Source organism: Schistocerca piceifrons, chromosome 2 (assembly GCF_021461385.2).
Source record: "Schistocerca piceifrons isolate TAMUIC-IGC-003096 chromosome 2, iqSchPice1.1, whole genome shotgun sequence".
Lineage (NCBI taxonomy): Eukaryota > Metazoa > Arthropoda > Insecta > Orthoptera > Acrididae > Schistocerca > Schistocerca piceifrons.
Window position 1 is genome coordinate 1084369086 of NC_060139.1, and position 17559 is coordinate 1084386644.

Genomic DNA, 17559 nt, shown 5'->3' on the forward strand with positions numbered 1-17559 from the left:
GTTGGTGAGGCTAATGGGACGGTAGCTGTCCACCTCCAAAGGGTTCTTGCCTGGTTTCAGAATGAGGATAACAATACTTTCCCGCCATTGCGACGGAAACGCACCCTCGACCCAAATTCGGTTGTAAAGGTCGAGGAGCCATCGCTGGCAGTCCACTGAAAGGCGTTTCAGCATCTGACAGTCGATGCCATCTGGCCCAGGAGCGGTATCAGGGCAAGCGGCTAGGGCACTGCAAAATTACCACTCACTGAATGGAACATTGTACGATTCTGGATGGTGGGTGCGAAACGAAAGGCTCCGACGTTCCATCCGCTCTTTAATGGAGCGGAAGGCCAGGGGTTAATTCGCAGAAGCGGAACTCATAGCAAAATGCTCTGCCAAGCTGTCGGCAATTTCGTCGGAATCCGTACAAACTGCTCAATTCAGGGAGAGCGCAGGGACGCTGACAGGGGTCAATAGCCATAGAGGTGTCTGATCTTGACCCAGACCTGCGATGGAGAGACATGGAGGCCAATGGTGGACACATACCGCTCCCAGCACTCCTGCTTGCTTTGGCGGATAAGGCGGCGGGCTCGCGCACGCAGCCGTTTGAAGGTGATGAGGTGTTCGATGCAGGGATGTCGCTTGTGACGCTGGAGCGCCCACCGGCGATCTTTAATCGCTTCAGCGACCTCAGGCGTCCACCAAGGCACAGTCTGCCGCCGAGGGGACCCAGAAGAACGGGGAATGGCAGATTCGGCGGCAGTAGCGATACTGGTGGTGACCGATTGAACCACCGCATCAATGTCATCACTAGAGAGAGGCTCAATAGCAGCAGTGGAAGAAAACAAGTCCCAGTCAGCCTTATTCATAGCCCACTTGCAAGGGCGCAGAGAAGACTGACGCTGTGGCAGTGACAGGAAGATCGGAAAGTGGTCACTATCACACAGGTCGTCATGCGCTCGCCATTGGACAGACGGTAAGAGGCCAGGGCTGAAGGTGGAAAGGTCGATGGCGGAGTATGTGCCGTGCGCCACGCTGAAGTGTGTGAAGGAACCATCATTTAAAAGCGAAAGATCGAGCTGTGCCAATAAATGCTCAATGGTGGCGACTCGACCTATCGCCACTGACCCACCCCACAGAGGGTTATGGGCGTTGAAGTCGCCCAGTAACAAGAAAGGTGGCGGCAATTGGGCTATCAGAGCAGCCAGGAAATGCTGTGGGACATCACCATCCGGTGGAAGGTAAAGACTGCAGACGGTAACAGCCCGTGGCGTCCACACCCGAACAGTGACAGCCTCTAAAGCTGTTTGTAGAGGTACAGACTCGCTGTGAAGAGAGTTAAGGACATATATGCAGACGCCACCAGACACCCTTTCATAAGCTGCCCAGATCATATAATAACCCCGATTGCCACGGAGGGCAGAGGTTCGCATTGCTGGAAACCAAGTTTCCTGAATAGCAATGCGGAAGAAAGGGTGAAGGCTGATAAGCTGTCGGAGCGCAGCTAGATGGTGGAAGAAACCGCTGCAGTTCCACTGGAGGATGGTATTGTCCATGTCTGAGAAAGGCTTGACGGGACGTGGAAGGCGGATTACGCCGCTGGGTCACCTGCTGCCTCCAAGTGAGCACCGGTGCTAGAGCTATCCAGGGCGTCTGAGGGACCGTCGAGATCGAGGTCCTCAGCGGACGCCAGAATCTCAACCTCATCCTCAGACGCAGAGCTTGTAGGAAGTGGTGGAATGGGTGCCACCGCAATGTGGTTGGTCTTGGGGTCTTTCTTCTTTTTCTGCTGGTCGCGCTGTGCCTTCGGTGGTTCAGACTTCATGGGCTTCACTGGGTCAGTCTCAGGGATGGACGACGACCGTGAGGCCCTACGACCAGGGACTGGTGGTTGTTTCAGCCGCTTGTGGGTGTCCGCTTTTCGACTGGTCGGAACTTGCGAAGGGGGGTCCCCAAGGCGAGAGTAGCCAAAGAAGTCTTACGCTTCTCCGGCTGGGAAGAGGGAGCTGAAGTCCTCGATGGTTGGGAGGTATTGCTCCTGAAGTAGATGGAGCAGGAGCAACAGGGTGTGAAGTGCCCCCCACAATCAAGGGGACTGTTGGATTCTGACCGATCATAGAACCAACCATACGGGACGACACAGGAGATGGAAGAACCGTCGTTGCAGCAGCGGCATACGTTGACGTCATAGGCACAGGATGGAGCCTCTCATATTTCAGCCTAGCCTCGGAGTAGGTCAGGCGGTCCAGGGTTCTATATTCCATTATCTTCTGTTCTTTCTGGAAGATCCTACAGTCCGGCGAGCAGGGGGAATGGTGTTCTCCGCAGTTAACACAGATGGGAGGCGGAGCACATGGAATATTGGGATGCAAAGGACGTCTACAATCTCGACATGTGATGCCGGATGTACAGGGAGATGACATGTGCTCGAACTTACAGCATTTAAAACACCGCATCGGAGGAAGGATATATGGCTTCACATCACAGTGGTAAACCATCACCTTGACCTTTTCGGGTAAAACATCACCTTCGAAGGCCAAGATGAAGGCATCGGTGGCTACCTGATTATCCCTCAGACCCCGATGGACGTGCTGGACGAAGCGAACACCCCGTCGTTCTAGATTGGCGCGTAGTTCATCGTCGGACTGCAGTAGAAGATCCCTGTGGAATATAATACCCTGGACAATGTTTAAACTTTTATGAGGAGTGATGGTGACGGAAACATCCCAAAACTTGTCACAAGTGAGCAACCTCTATGACTGGGCAGAGGATGCTGTTTTGATGAGAACCGTCCCAGAGCGCATTTTGGACAAGCCCTCCACCTCCCCGAACTTGTCCTCTAAATGCTCCACAAAAAACTGGGGCTTGGTCGACATAAATGATTCCCTGTCAACTCACATACACACGAGGTACCGGGGTCAATAATCTCCACTGCCCTCTTTAGCCATACGTTCCTCCCATGGAGTGGCCAGGGAGGGAAATGATCTCTGATCAAATTTCTTTCCGTTGAAGTTAGACCTCGATCGCTTAGAGACTGCTGGTGGAGGCCCACCAGCGAGAGATGATGTACCACGCTTCATTGCGGGTCATCCGCTCTGATGCCACCCATTCCGACCAGGGGCTCTCCCCATGGCGCCACCCAGCTGCAGCAAAGACCACCTGGCAGGATGGCCTTTGCTGGGAGTCACGATGCCCCGCAGGGATAGGCATCTACTCCTCGTCATATGTGGGAAGGTAGCAGGTCAGGCATCAGCAGTGCGATCCCTGTGTAGTCAGGGGGCTACCACCAAGAGGGTACATGACGACCCCACCAAAACAGACTGGCTACCGTGCTGGATGTCGGGTGTCAAATATCCATATGTGTCAGGAGAGCGAAGATGGAAGGCATGTATGCTACTCGGAACACACAGCAGCTGATATGGCCAGAAGCTCAGTGTTAGGCCAACTCCATGAAAATATCGGTTGCGCCAGACCTTAGGGCGAGATGGATATAGAATGCACTACGTAAGGCTTCCTTCCCCAAATGGTACACACTAACAGAAAATTTTGAAATCTAGTGGTCAAACCCCTTAGGGGACCATCACATAAGGCCAAAACGTTTGAGACTCCTTTTAGTCGCCTCTGACGACAGGCAGGAAAACCGCGGGCCTATTCTAACCCCTGAACCCGCAGAGGGGATCCACCTGGAACTAATGTGTCCCATTAGCGATGGACCACTTCACGTTTATTGGACACATAGCATCCTCAAATTGACGATTTATCCCAGAAATTTCATCGCAATTAATTGCTATAGGATTTATACCGAATTCTTCCCCACATAGTAACACTGAGAACATCAACGAATGTATCTTCCCCTGAAGACATGTGTTTCATTTACGATGCACCACTACAGGCTTATTATATACCTGGCACCCTCACATTGACGTTTTATCACAGAAATTGAGTCGCAATAATTTACTAAAGGATCCATGGCGAATTTTCACCAAGACAGTAACACTGCTAATATCGACGAATGTATCTCCTCCTGGATGTCAAGTGTCTCTATTCCGATGCCCAGCTGCGAGTTTACTCTGTCCCCCGCACTCTCACATTGACATTTTAACCCACGAACTGCGTCGGTAGTAAATATTAAAGGGACTAAGCCAAACTACCCATGAGCGTTATCGCTGCTACAGTTCGTCGGATGTATACACCTGGAATTAATGTGTCCCATTAGCGATGGACCACTTGACGTTTATTGGATACCTTGCACCCTCAAATTGACGATTTATCCCAGAAACTGCATCGCAATTAGTTGCTATAGGATGTATACCGAAACCTTTCACACGTAGTAGCACTGAGAACATCAACGAATGTATCTTCTCCTGTAAGTCATGTGTTCCTTTCCGGATGCAGCACTAGAGGCTTATTATGTACCTGGCACCCAGACATTGACGATGTATCACAGAAATTGCATCGCAATTATTTACTAAAGGATCCATGGCGAATTTCCACCAAGAAAGTCATACTGCAAATATCGACAAATGTATCTACTCCTGGATGTCAAGTGTCTCTATTCAGATGCCCAGCTGCGTGTTTACTGTGTCCCACGCACCCTCACATTGACATTTTAACCCAGAAATATCGTCGGTAGTAATTAATGTAGGGACTAATCATAACTCTCCAAGAGCGAGTATCGCTGCATCAGTCGTCGGATGTAACTCATCTTGGAATTAATGTGACTTTTTTGCGATGCACCACTTCACGTTTATTGGATACTTCGCATCATCAAAATTGACGATTTATCCCAGAAATTGCATCGCAATTAATTGCTATATGATCTATACAGTATTCTTACACCCATAGTAACATCGCAAACATCGACGAATGTATCTTCTCCTGGAAGTCATGTGTTTCTTTCCGGATGCACCACTACAGGCTTATTATATACCTGGCACCCTCACATTGACGATTTATCACAGAAATTGCATCGCAATTTTGTACTAAAAGATCCATGGCGAGTTTTTACCAAGATACTACCACTTCTATTGTGGACAAATGTATCTTCTCATGGATGCAAGTGTCACTATTCCGATGCCCAGCTTCGATTTTACTCTGTCCCTCAGCCACTGACATTGACATTTTAACCCAGGAATTGCGTTGATAGTAAATATTAAAGTGACTAAGCCGAACTCCCCAAGAGCGAGTATCGCTGCTACAGTCGACGAATGTATCTCCTCCTGCAATTAATGTGTCTCTTTTCCGCTGCTCCACTTCTGGCTTATTATATACCTGTCACACTCACATTGACGAATATTCACAGAAATTGCATCGCAATTATTTACTAAAAGATCCATGGCGAATTATTACCAAGATAGTAGCACTGCTAATATCGACGAATGTATCTCCTCCTGCATGTCAAATGTCTTTATTCCGATGCCCAGCTTCGAGTTTACTGTGTCCCTCACACCCTGATACTGACATTTTAACCCAGAAACTTTGTCGGTAGTAAATATTAAAGGGACTGAGCCGAACTATACGAGAGCGAGTAACACTGCTACAGTCGACGAGTTTACCTCCTCCTGTAATTAATATATCTCATTTCCGATGCACCACTTCAGGCAATTTATACACCTGGCACGCTCACATTGACGTTTCATCTCAGAAATTGCATCGCAATTGTTTACTAAATGATCCATGGCGAATTATCACCAAGATAGTGACACTGCTAATATCGACGAATGTATCTCCTCCTGGATGTAAAGTGTCTCTATTCCGATGCCCAGCTGCGAGTTTACTGTGTCCCTCACACCCTGATACTGACATTTTAACCCAGAAACTTTGTCGGTAGTAAATATTAAAGGGACTGAGCCGAACTATACGAGAGCGAGTAACGCTGCTACAATCGACAATTTTTACCTCCTCCTGTAATTAATACATCTCATTTCCGATGCACCACTTCAGGCAATTTATACACCTGGCACGCTCACATTGACGTTTTATCTCAGAAATTGCATCGCAATTGTTTACTAAATGATCCATGTCGAATTATCACCAGGACACTGACACTGCTAATATCGACGAATGTATCTCCTCCTGGATGTCAAGTGTCTCTATTCCGATGCCCAGCTTCGAGTTTACTGTGTCCCTCACACCCTGATACTGACATTTTAACCCAGAAACTTTGTCGGTAGTAAATATTAAAGGGACTGAGCCGAACTATACGAGAGCGAGTAACGCTGCTACAGTTGACGAATTTACCTCCTCCTGTAATTAATATATCTCATTTCCGATGCACCACTTCAGGCAATTTATACACCTGGCACGCTCACATTGACGTTTCATCTCAGAAATTGCGTCGCAATTGTTTACTAAATGATCCATGTCGAATTATCACCAAGATAGTGACACTGCTAATATCGACGAATGTATCTCCTCCTGGATGTAAAGTGTCTCTATTCCGATGCCCAGCTGCGAGTTTACTGTGTCCCTCACACCCTGATACTGACATTTTAACCCAGAAACTTTGTCGGTAGTAAATATTAAAGGGACTGAGCCGAACTATACGAGAGCGAGTAACGCTGCTACAGTTGACGAATTTACCTCCTCCTGTAATTAATATATCCCATTTCCGATGCACCACTTCAGGCAATTTATACACCTGGCACGCTCACATTGACGTTTCATCTCAGAAATTGCATCGCAATTGTTTACTAAATGATCCATGTCGAATTATCACCAAGATAGTGACACTGCTAATATCGACGAATGTATCTCCTCCTGGATGTAAAGTGTCTCTATTCCGATGCCCAGCTGCGAGTTTACTGTGTCCCTCACACCCTGATACTGACATTTTAACCCAGAAACTTTGTCGGTAGTAAATATTAAAGGGACTGAGCCGAACTATACGAGAGCGAGTAACGCTGCTACAGTTGACGAATTTACCTCCTCCTGTAATTAATATACCTCATTTCCGATGCACCACTTCAGGCAATTTATACCCCTGGCACGCTCACATTGACGTTTCATCTCAGAAATTGCATCGCAATTGTTTACTAAATGATCCATGTCGAATTATCACCAAGATAGTGACACTGCTAATATCGACGAATGTATCTCCTCCTGGATGTAAAGTGTCTCTATTCCGATGCCCAGCTGCGAGTTTACTGTGTCCCTCACACCCTGATACTGACATTTTAACCCAGAAACTTTGTCGGTAGTAAATATTAAAGGGACTGAGCCGAACTATACGAGAGCGAGTAACGCTGCTACAGTTGACGAATTTACCTCCTCCTGTAATTAATATATCTCATTTCCGATGCACCACTTCAGGCAATTTATACACCTGGCACGCTCACATTGACGTTTCATCTCAGAAATTGCATCGCAATTGTTTACTAAATGATCCATGTCGAATTATCACCAAGACAGTGACACTGCTAATATCGACGAATGTATCTCCTCCTGGATGTAAAGTGTCTCTATTCCGATGCCCAGCTTCGAGTTTACTGTGTCCCTCACACCCTGATACTGACATTTTAATCCAGAAACTTTGTCGGTAGTAAATATTAAAGGGACTGAGCCGAACTATGCGAGAGCGAGTAACGCTGCTACAGTTGACGAATTTACCTCCTCCTGTAATTAATATATCTCATTTCCGATGCACCACATCAGGCAATTTATACTCCTGGCACGCTCACATTGATGTTTCATCTCAGAAATTGCATCGCAATTGTTTACTAAATGATCCATGTCGAATTATCACCAAGATAGTGACACTGCTAATATCGACGAATGTATCTCCTCCTGGAAGTCAAGTGTCTCTATTCCGATGCCCAGCTTCGAGTTTACTGTGTCCCTCACACCCTGATACTGACATTTTAACCCAGAAACTTTGTCGGTAGTAAATATTAAATTGACTGAGCCGAACTATACGAGAGCGAGTAACGCTGCTACAATCGACAATTTTTACCTCCTCCTGTAATTAATACATCTCATTTCCGATGCACCACTTCAGGCAATTTATACACCTGGCACGCTCACATTGACGTTTTATCTCAGAAATTGCATCGCAATTGTTTACTAAATGATCCATGTCGAATTATCACCAGGATACTGACACTGCTAATATCGACGAATGTATCTCCTCCTGGATGTCAAGTGTCTCTATTCCGATGCCCAGCTGCGAGTTTACTGTGTCCCTCACACCCTGATACTGACATTTTAACCCAGAAACTTTGTCGGTAGTAAATATTAAAGGGACTGAGCCGAACTATACGGGAGCGAGTAACGCTGCTACAGTCGACGAATTTACCTCCTCCTGTAATTAATATATCTCATTTCCGATGCACCACTTCAGGCATTTTATACACCCGGCACGCTCACATTGACGTTTTATCTCAGAAACTGCATCGCAATTGTTTACTAAATGATCCATGGCGAATTATCACCAAGATAGTAACACTGCTAATATCGACGAATGTATCTCCTCCTGGATGTCAAGAATCTCTATTCCGATTCCCAGCTGCGAGTTTACTGCGTCCCTCGCACCCTGATACTGACATTTTAACCCAGAAACTTTGTCGGTAGTAAATATTAAAGCGACTGAGCCGAACTATACGAGAGCGAGTAACACTGCTACAGTCGACGAGTTTACCTCCTCCTGTAATTAATATATCTCATTTCCAATGCGCCACTTCAGGCAATTTATACACGTGGCACGCTCAAATTGACGTTTTATCTCAGAAATTGCATCGCAATTGTTTACTAAATGATCCATGGCGAATTATCACCAAGATAGTGACACTGCTAGTATCGGCGAATGTATCTCCTTCTGGATGTAAAGTGTCTCTATTCCGATGCCCAGCTGCGAGTTTACTGTGTCCCTCACACCCTGATACTGGCATTTTAACCCAGAAACTTTGTCGGTAGTAAATATTAAAGGGACTGAGCCGAACTATACGAGAGCGAGTAACGCTGCTACAGTTGACGAATTTACCTCCTCCTGTAATTAATATATCTCATTTCCGATGCACCACTTCAGGTAATTTATACACCTGGCACGCTCACATTGACGTTTTATCTCAGAAATTGCATCGCAATTGTTTACTAAATGATCCATGGCGAATTATCACCAAGATACTGACACTGCTAATATCGACGAATGTATCTCCTCCTGGATGTCAAGTGTCTCTATTCCGATGCCCAGCTTCGAGTCTACTGTGTCCCTCACAACCTGATACTGACATTTTAACCCAGAAACTTTGTCGGTAGTAAATATTAAATTGACTGAGCCGAACTATACGAGAGCGAGTAACGCTGCAACAGTCGACGAATTTACCTCCTCCTGTAATTAATACATCTCATTTCCGATGCACCACTTCAGGCAATTTATACACCTGGCACGCTCACATTGACGTTTTATCTCAGAAATTGCATCGCAATTGTTTACTAAATGATCCATGTCGAATTATCACCAAGATACTGACACTGCTAATATCGACGAATGTATCTCCTCCTGGATGTCAAGTGTCTCTATTCCGATGCCCAGCTTCGAGTTTACTGTGTCCCTCACACCCTGATACTGACATTTTATCCCAGAAACTTTGTCGGTAGTAAATATTAAAGGGACTGTGCCGAAGTATACGGGAGCGAGTAACGCTGCTACAGTCGACGAATTTACCTCCTCCTGTAATTACTAAATCTCATTTCCGATGCACCACTTCAGGCAATTTATACACCTGGCACGCTCACATTGACGTTTTATCACAGAAATTGCATCGCAATTGTTTACTAAATGATCCATGGCGAATTATCACCAAGATAGTAACACTGCTAATATCGACGAATGTATCTCCTTCTGGATGTCAACTGTCTCTATTCCGATGCCCAGCTGCGAGTTTACTGTGTCCATCGCACCCTGATACTGACATTTTAACCCAGAAGCTTCGTCGGTAGTAAATATTAAAGGGACTGAGCCGAACTATCCAAGAGCGAGTAACGCTGCTACAGTCGACCAATGTCTCTCCTCCTGTAATTACCAAATCTCATTTCAGATGCACCAGTTCGGCAATTTATACACCTGGCACGCTCACATTGATGTTTTATCTCAGAAATTGCATCACAATTATTTACTAAATGATCCATGGTGAATTATCACCAAGATAGTAACACTGCTAATATCGACGAATGTATCTCCTCCTGGATGTAAAGTGTCTCTATTCCGATGCCCAGCTGCGTGTTTACTGTGTCCCTCGCACCCTGATATTGACATTTTAACCCAGAACCTTTGTCGGTGGTAAATATTAAAGGGACTGAGCCGAACTGTCCAAGAGCGAGTAACGCTGCTACAGTCGACGAATTTACCTCCTCCTGTAATTAATATATCTCATTTCAGATGCACCACTTCCGGCAATTTATACACCTGGCACGCTCACATTGATGTTTTATCTCAGAAATTGCATCGGAATTATTTACTAAATGATCCATGGTGAATTATCACCAAGATAGTAACACTGCTAATATCGACGAATGTATCTCCTCCTGGATGTAAAGTGTCTCTATTCCGATGCCCAGCTGCGAGTTTACTGTGTCCTTCGCACCCTGATACTGACATTTTAACGCAGAAACTTTGTCGGTAGTAAATATGAAAGGGACTGAGCCGAACTATACGAGATCGAGTAACGCTGCTACAGTCGACGAATTTACCTCCTCCTGTAATTAATATATCTCATTTCCGATGCACCACTTCAGGCTATTTATACACCTGGCACGCTCACATTGACGTTTTATCTCAGAAATTTCATCGCAATTGTTTACTAAATGATCCATGGCGAATTATCGCCAAGATAGTAACACTGCTAATATCGACGAATGTATCTCCTTCTGGATGTCAACTGTCTCTATTCCGATGCCCAGCTGCGAGTTTACTGTGTCCATCGCACCCTGATACTGACATTTTAACCCAGAAGCTTCGTCGGTAGTAAATATTAAAGAGACTGAGCCGAACTATCCAAGAGCGAGTAACGCTGCTACAGTCGACCAATGTCTCTCCTCCTGTAATTACCAAATCTCATTTCAGATGCACCAGTTCCGGCAATTTATACACCTGGCACGCTCACATTGATGTTTTATCTCAGAAATTGCATCGCAATTATTTACTAAATGATCAATGGTGAATTATCACCAAGATAGTAACACTGCTAATATCGACGAATGTATCTCCTCCTGGATGTAAAGTGTCTCTATTCCGATGCCCAGCTGCGAGTTTACTGTGTCCCTCGCACCCTGATACTGACCTTTTAACGCAGAAACTTTGTCGGTAGTAAATATGAAAGGGACTGAGCCGAACTATACGAGATCGTGTAACGCTGCTACAGTCGAAGAATTTATCTCCTCCTGTAATTAATATATCTCATTTCCGATGCACCACTTCAGGCTATTTATACACCTGGCACGCTCACATTGACGTTTTATCTCAGAAATTTCATCGCAATTGTTTACTAAATGATCCATGGCGAATTATCACCAAGATAGTAACACTGCTAATATCGACTTATGTATCTCCTTCTGGATGTCAACTGTCTCTATTCCGATGCCCAGCTGCGAGTTTACTGTGTCCATCGCACCCTGATACTGATTTTTTAACCCAGAAGCTTCGTCGGTAGTAAATATTAAAGGGACTGAGCCGAACTATCCAAGAGCGAGTAACGCTGCTACAGTCGACCAATGTCTCTCCTCCTGTAATTACCAAATCTCATTTCAGATGCACCAGTTCCGGCAATTTATACACCTGGCACGCTCACATTGATGTTTTATCTCAGAAATTGCATCACAATTATTTACTAAATGATCCATGGTGAATTATCACCAAGATAGTAACACTGCTAATATCGACGAATGTATCTCCTCCTGGATGTAAAGTGTCTCTATTCCGATGCCCAGCTGCGAGTTTACTGTGTCCCTCGCACCCTGATATTGACATTTTAACCCAGAACCTTTGTCGGTGGTAAATATTAAAGGGACTGAGCCGAACTGTCCAAGAGCGAGTAACGCTGCTACAGTCGACGAATTTACCTCCTCCTGTAATTAATATATCTCATTTCAGATGCACCACATCCGGCAATTTATACACCTGGCACGCTCACATTGATGTTTTATCTCAGAAATTGCATCGCAATTATTTACTAAATGATCCATGGTGAATTATCACCAAGATAGTAACACTGCTAATATCGACGAATGTATCTCCTCCTGGATGTAAAGTGTCTCTATTCCGATGCCCAGCTGCGAGTTTACTGTGTCCCTCGCACCCTGATACTGACATTTTAACGCAGAAACTTTGTCGGTAGTAAATATGAAAGGGACTGAGCCGAACTATACGAGATCGAGTAACGCTGCTACAGTCGACGAATTTACCTCCTCCTGTAATTAATATATCTCATTTCCGATGCACCACTTCAGGCTATTTATACACCTGGCACGCTCACATTGACGTTTTATCTCAGAAATTTCATCGCAATTGTTTACTAAATGATCCATGGCGAATTATCACCAAGATAGTAACACTGCTAATATCGACGAATGTATCTCCTCCTGGATGTAAAGTGTCTCTATTCCGATGCCCAGCTGCGAGTTTACTGTGTCCCTCGCACCCTGATACTGACATTTTAACGCAGAAACTTTGTCGGTAGTAAATATGAAAGGGACTGAGCCGAACTATACGAGATCGAGTAACGCTGCTACAGTCGACGAATTTACCTCCTCCTGTAATTAATATATCTCATTTCCGATGCACCACTTCAGGCTATTTATACACCTGGCACGCTCACATTGACGTTTTATCTCAGAAATTTCATCGCAATTGTTTACTAAATGATCCATGGCGAATTATCACCAAGATAGTAACACTGCCAATATCGACGAATGTGTCTCCTCCTGTATGTTAAGTGTCTCTATTCCGATGCCCAGCTGCGATTTTACTGTGTCCCTCGCACCCTGATATTGACATTTTAACCCAGAACATTTGTCGGTGGTAAATATTAAAGGGACTGAGCCGAACTATCCAAGAGCGAGTAACGCTGATACATTCCACGAATTTACCTCCTCCTGTAATTAATATATCTCATTTCCGATGTACCACTTCAGGCAATTTATACTCCTGGCACACTCACATTGACGTTTTATCACAGAAATTGCATCGCAATTGTTTACTAAATGATCCATGCCGAATTATCACCAAGATAGTAACACTGCTAATATCGACGAATGTATCTCCTCCTGGATGTTAAGTGTCTCTATTCCGATGCCCAGCTGTGAGTTTACTGTGTCCCTCACACCCTGATACTGACATTTTAACCCAGAAGCTTCGTCGGTAGTAAATATTAAAGGGACTGAGCCGAACTATACGAGAGCGAGTAACGCTGCTACAGTCGACGAATGCATCTCCACCTGTAATTAATATATCCCATTTCCGATACACTACTTCAGGAAATTTACACACCTGACACGCTCACATTGACGTTTTATGTCAGAAATTACATCGCAATTGTTTACTAAATGATCCATGGCGAATTATCACCAAGATAGTAACACTGCTAATATCGACTTATGTATCTCCTTCTGGATGTCAAGTGTCTCTATTCCGATACCCAGCTGGGAGTTTAGAGTGTCCCTCACACCCTGATACTGACATTTTAACCCAGAACCTTTGTCGGTGGTAAATATTAAAGGGACTGTGCCGAACTATCCAAGAGCGAGTAACGCTGATACATTCCACGAATTTACCTCCTCCTGTAATTAATATATCTCATTTCCGATGTACCACTTCAGGCAATTTATACTCCTGGCACGCTCACATTGACGTTTTATCACAGAAATTGCATCGTAATTGTTTACTAAATGATCCATGCCGAACTATCACCAAGATAGTAACACTGCTAATATCGACGAATGTATCTCCTCCTGGATGTAAAGTGTCTCTATTCCGATGCCCAGCTGTGAGTTTACTGTGTCCCTCGCACCCTGATACTGACATTTTAACCCAGAAACTTTGTCGGTAGTTAATATTAAAGGGACTGAGCCGAACTATACGAGAGCGAGTAACGCTGCTACAGTCGACGAATTTACCTCCTCCTGTAATTAATATATCTCATTTCCGATGCACCACTTCAGGCAATATATACACTTGGCACGCTCACATTGACGTTTTATCTCAGAAATTGCATCGCAATTGTTTACTAAATGATCCATGGCGAATTATCACCAAGATAGTAACACTGCTAATATCGACGAATGTATCTCCTCCTGGATGTTAAGTGTCTCTATTCCGATGCCCAGCTGGGAGTTTACTGTGTCCCTCACACCCTGATACTGACATTTTAACCCAGAAGCTTCGTCGGTAGTAAATATTAAAGGGACTGAGCCGAACTATACGAGAGCGAGTAACGCTGCTACAGTCGACGAATTTACCTCCTCCTGTAATTAATATATCTCATTTCCGATGCACCACTTCAGGCTATTTATACACCTGGCACGCCCACATTGACGTTTTATCTCAGAAATTTCATCGCAATTGTTTACTAAATGGTCCATGGCGAATTATCACCAAGATAGTAACACTGCTAATATCGACGAATGTGTCTCCTCCTGGATGTTAAGTGTCTCTATTCCGATGCCCAGCTGGGAGGTTACTGTGTCCCTCACACCCTGATACTGACATTTTAACCCAGAAGCTTCGTCGGTAGTAAATATTAAAGGGACTGAGCCGAACTATACGAGAGCGAGTAACGCTGCTACAGTCGACGAATTTACCACCTCCTGTAATTAATATATCTCATTTCCGATGCACCACTTCAGGCTATTTATACACCTGGCACGCTCACATTGACGTTTTATCTCGGAAATTTCATCGCAATTGTTTACTAAATGATCCATGGCGAATTATCACCAAGAGAGTAACACTGCTAATATCGACGAATGTGTCTCCTCCTGGATGTTAAGTGTCTCTATTCCGATGCCCAGCTGCGATTTTACTGTGTCCCTCGCACCCTGATATTGACATTTTAACCCAGAACATTTGTCGGTGGTAGATATTAAAGGGACTGAGCCGAACTATCCAAGAGCGAGTAACGCTGATACATTCCACGAATTTACCCCCTCCTGTAATTAATATATCTCATTTCCGATGTACCACTTCAGGCAATTTATACTCCTGGCACGCTCACATTGACGTTTTATCTCAGAAATTACATCGCAATTGTTTACTAAATGATCCATGGCGAATTATCACCAAGATAGTAACACTGCTAATATCGACTTATGTATCTCCTTCTGGATGTCAAGTGTCTCTATTCCGATGCCCAGCTGGGAGTTTACTGTGTCCCTCACACCCTGATACTGACATTTTAACCCAGAACCTTTGTCGGTAGTAAATATGAAAGGGACTGAGCCGAACTATACGAGAGCGAGTAACGCTGCTACAGTCGACGAATTTACCTCCTCCTGTAATTAATATATCTCATTTCCGATGCACCACTTCAGGCTATTTATACACCTGGCACGCCCACATTGACGTTTTATGTCAGAAATTACATCGCAATTGTTTACTAAATGATCCATGGCGAATTATCACCAAGATAGTAACACTGCTAATATCGACTTATGTATCTCCTTCTGGATGTCAAGTGTCTCTATTCCGATGCCCAGCTGGGAGTTTACTGTGTCCCTCACACCCTGATACTGACATTTTAACCCAGAACCTTTGTCGGTGGTAAATATTAAAGGGACTGAGCCGAACTATCCAAGAGCGAGTAACGCTGATACATTCCACGAATTTACCTCCTCCTGTAATTAATATATCTCATTTCCGATGTACCACTTCAGGCAATTTATACTCCTGGCACGCTCACATTGACGTTTTATCACAGAAATTGCATCGCAATTGTTTACTAAATGATCCATGCCGAATTATCACCAAGATAGTAACACTGCTAATATCGACGAATGTATCTCCTCCTGGATGTAAAGTGTCTCTATTCCGATGGCCAGCTGTGAGTTTACTGTGTCCCTCGCACCCTGATACTGACATTTTAACCCAGAAACTTTGTCGGTAGTAAATATTAAAGGGACTGAGCCGAACTATACGAGAGCGAGTAACGCTGCTACAGTCGACGAATTTAGCTCCTCCTGTAATTAATATATCTCATTTCCGATGCACCACTTCAGGCAATATATACACCTGGCACGCTCACATTGACGTTTTATCTCAGAAATTGCATCGCAATTGTTTACTAAATGATCCATGGCGAATTATCACCAAGATAGTAACACTGCTAATATCGACGAATGTATCTCCTCCTGGATGTTAAGTGTCTCTATTCCGATGCCCAGCTGGGAGTTTACTGTGTCCCTCACACCCTGATACTGACATTTTAACCCAGAAGCTTCGTCGGTAGTAAATATTAAAGGGACTGAGCCGAACTATACGAAAGCGAGTAACGCTGCTACAGTCGACGAATTTACCTCCTCCTGTAATTAATATATCTCATTTCCGATGCACCACTTCAGGCTATTTATACACCTGGCACGCTCACATTGACGTTATATCTCAGAAATTTTATCGCAATTGTTTACTAAATGATCCATGGCGAATTATCAACAAGATAGTAACACTGCTAATATCGACGAATGTGTCTCCTCCTGGATGTTAAGTGTCTCTATTCCGATGCCCAGCTGGAAGTTTACTGTGTCCCTCACACCCTGATACTGACATTTTAACCCAGAAGCTTCGTCGGTAGTAAATATTAAAGGGACTGAGCCGAACTATACGAGAGCGAGTAACGCTGCTACAGTCGACGAATTTACCTCCTCCTGTAATTAATATATCTCATTTCCGATGCACCACTTCAGGCTATTTATACACCTGGCACGCTCACATTGACGTTTCATCTCAGAAATTGCATCGCAATTGTTTACTAAATGATCCATGGCGAATTATCACCAAGATAGTAACACTGCTAATATCGACGAATGTATCTCCTTCTGGATGTCAAGTGTCTCTATACCGATGCCCAGCTACGAGTTTACTGTGTCCCTCACTCCCTGATACTGACATTGTAACCCAGAAACTTTGTCGGTGGTAAATATTAAAGGGACTGAGCCGAACTATCCAAGAGCGAGTAATGCTGCTACAGCCCACGAATTTACCTCCTCCGGTAATTAATATATCTCATTTCCGATGCACCACTTCAGGCAATTTATACACCTGGCACGCTCACATTGAGGTTTATCTCATTAATTGCATCGCAACTGTTTACTAAATGATCCATGGCGAATTATCACCAAGATAGTTACACTGCTAATATCAACATATGTATCCCCTTCTGGATATCAAGTGTCTCTATTCCGATGCCCAGCTGGGTGTTTACTGTGTCCCTCACACCCTGATACTGACATTTTAACCCAGAAGCTTAGCCGGTGGTAAATATTAAAGGGACTGAGCCGAACTATACGACAGCGAGTAACGCTGCTACAGTCGACCAATGTATCTCCTCCTGTAATTAATATATCTCATTTCCGATGCACCACTTCAGGCAATTT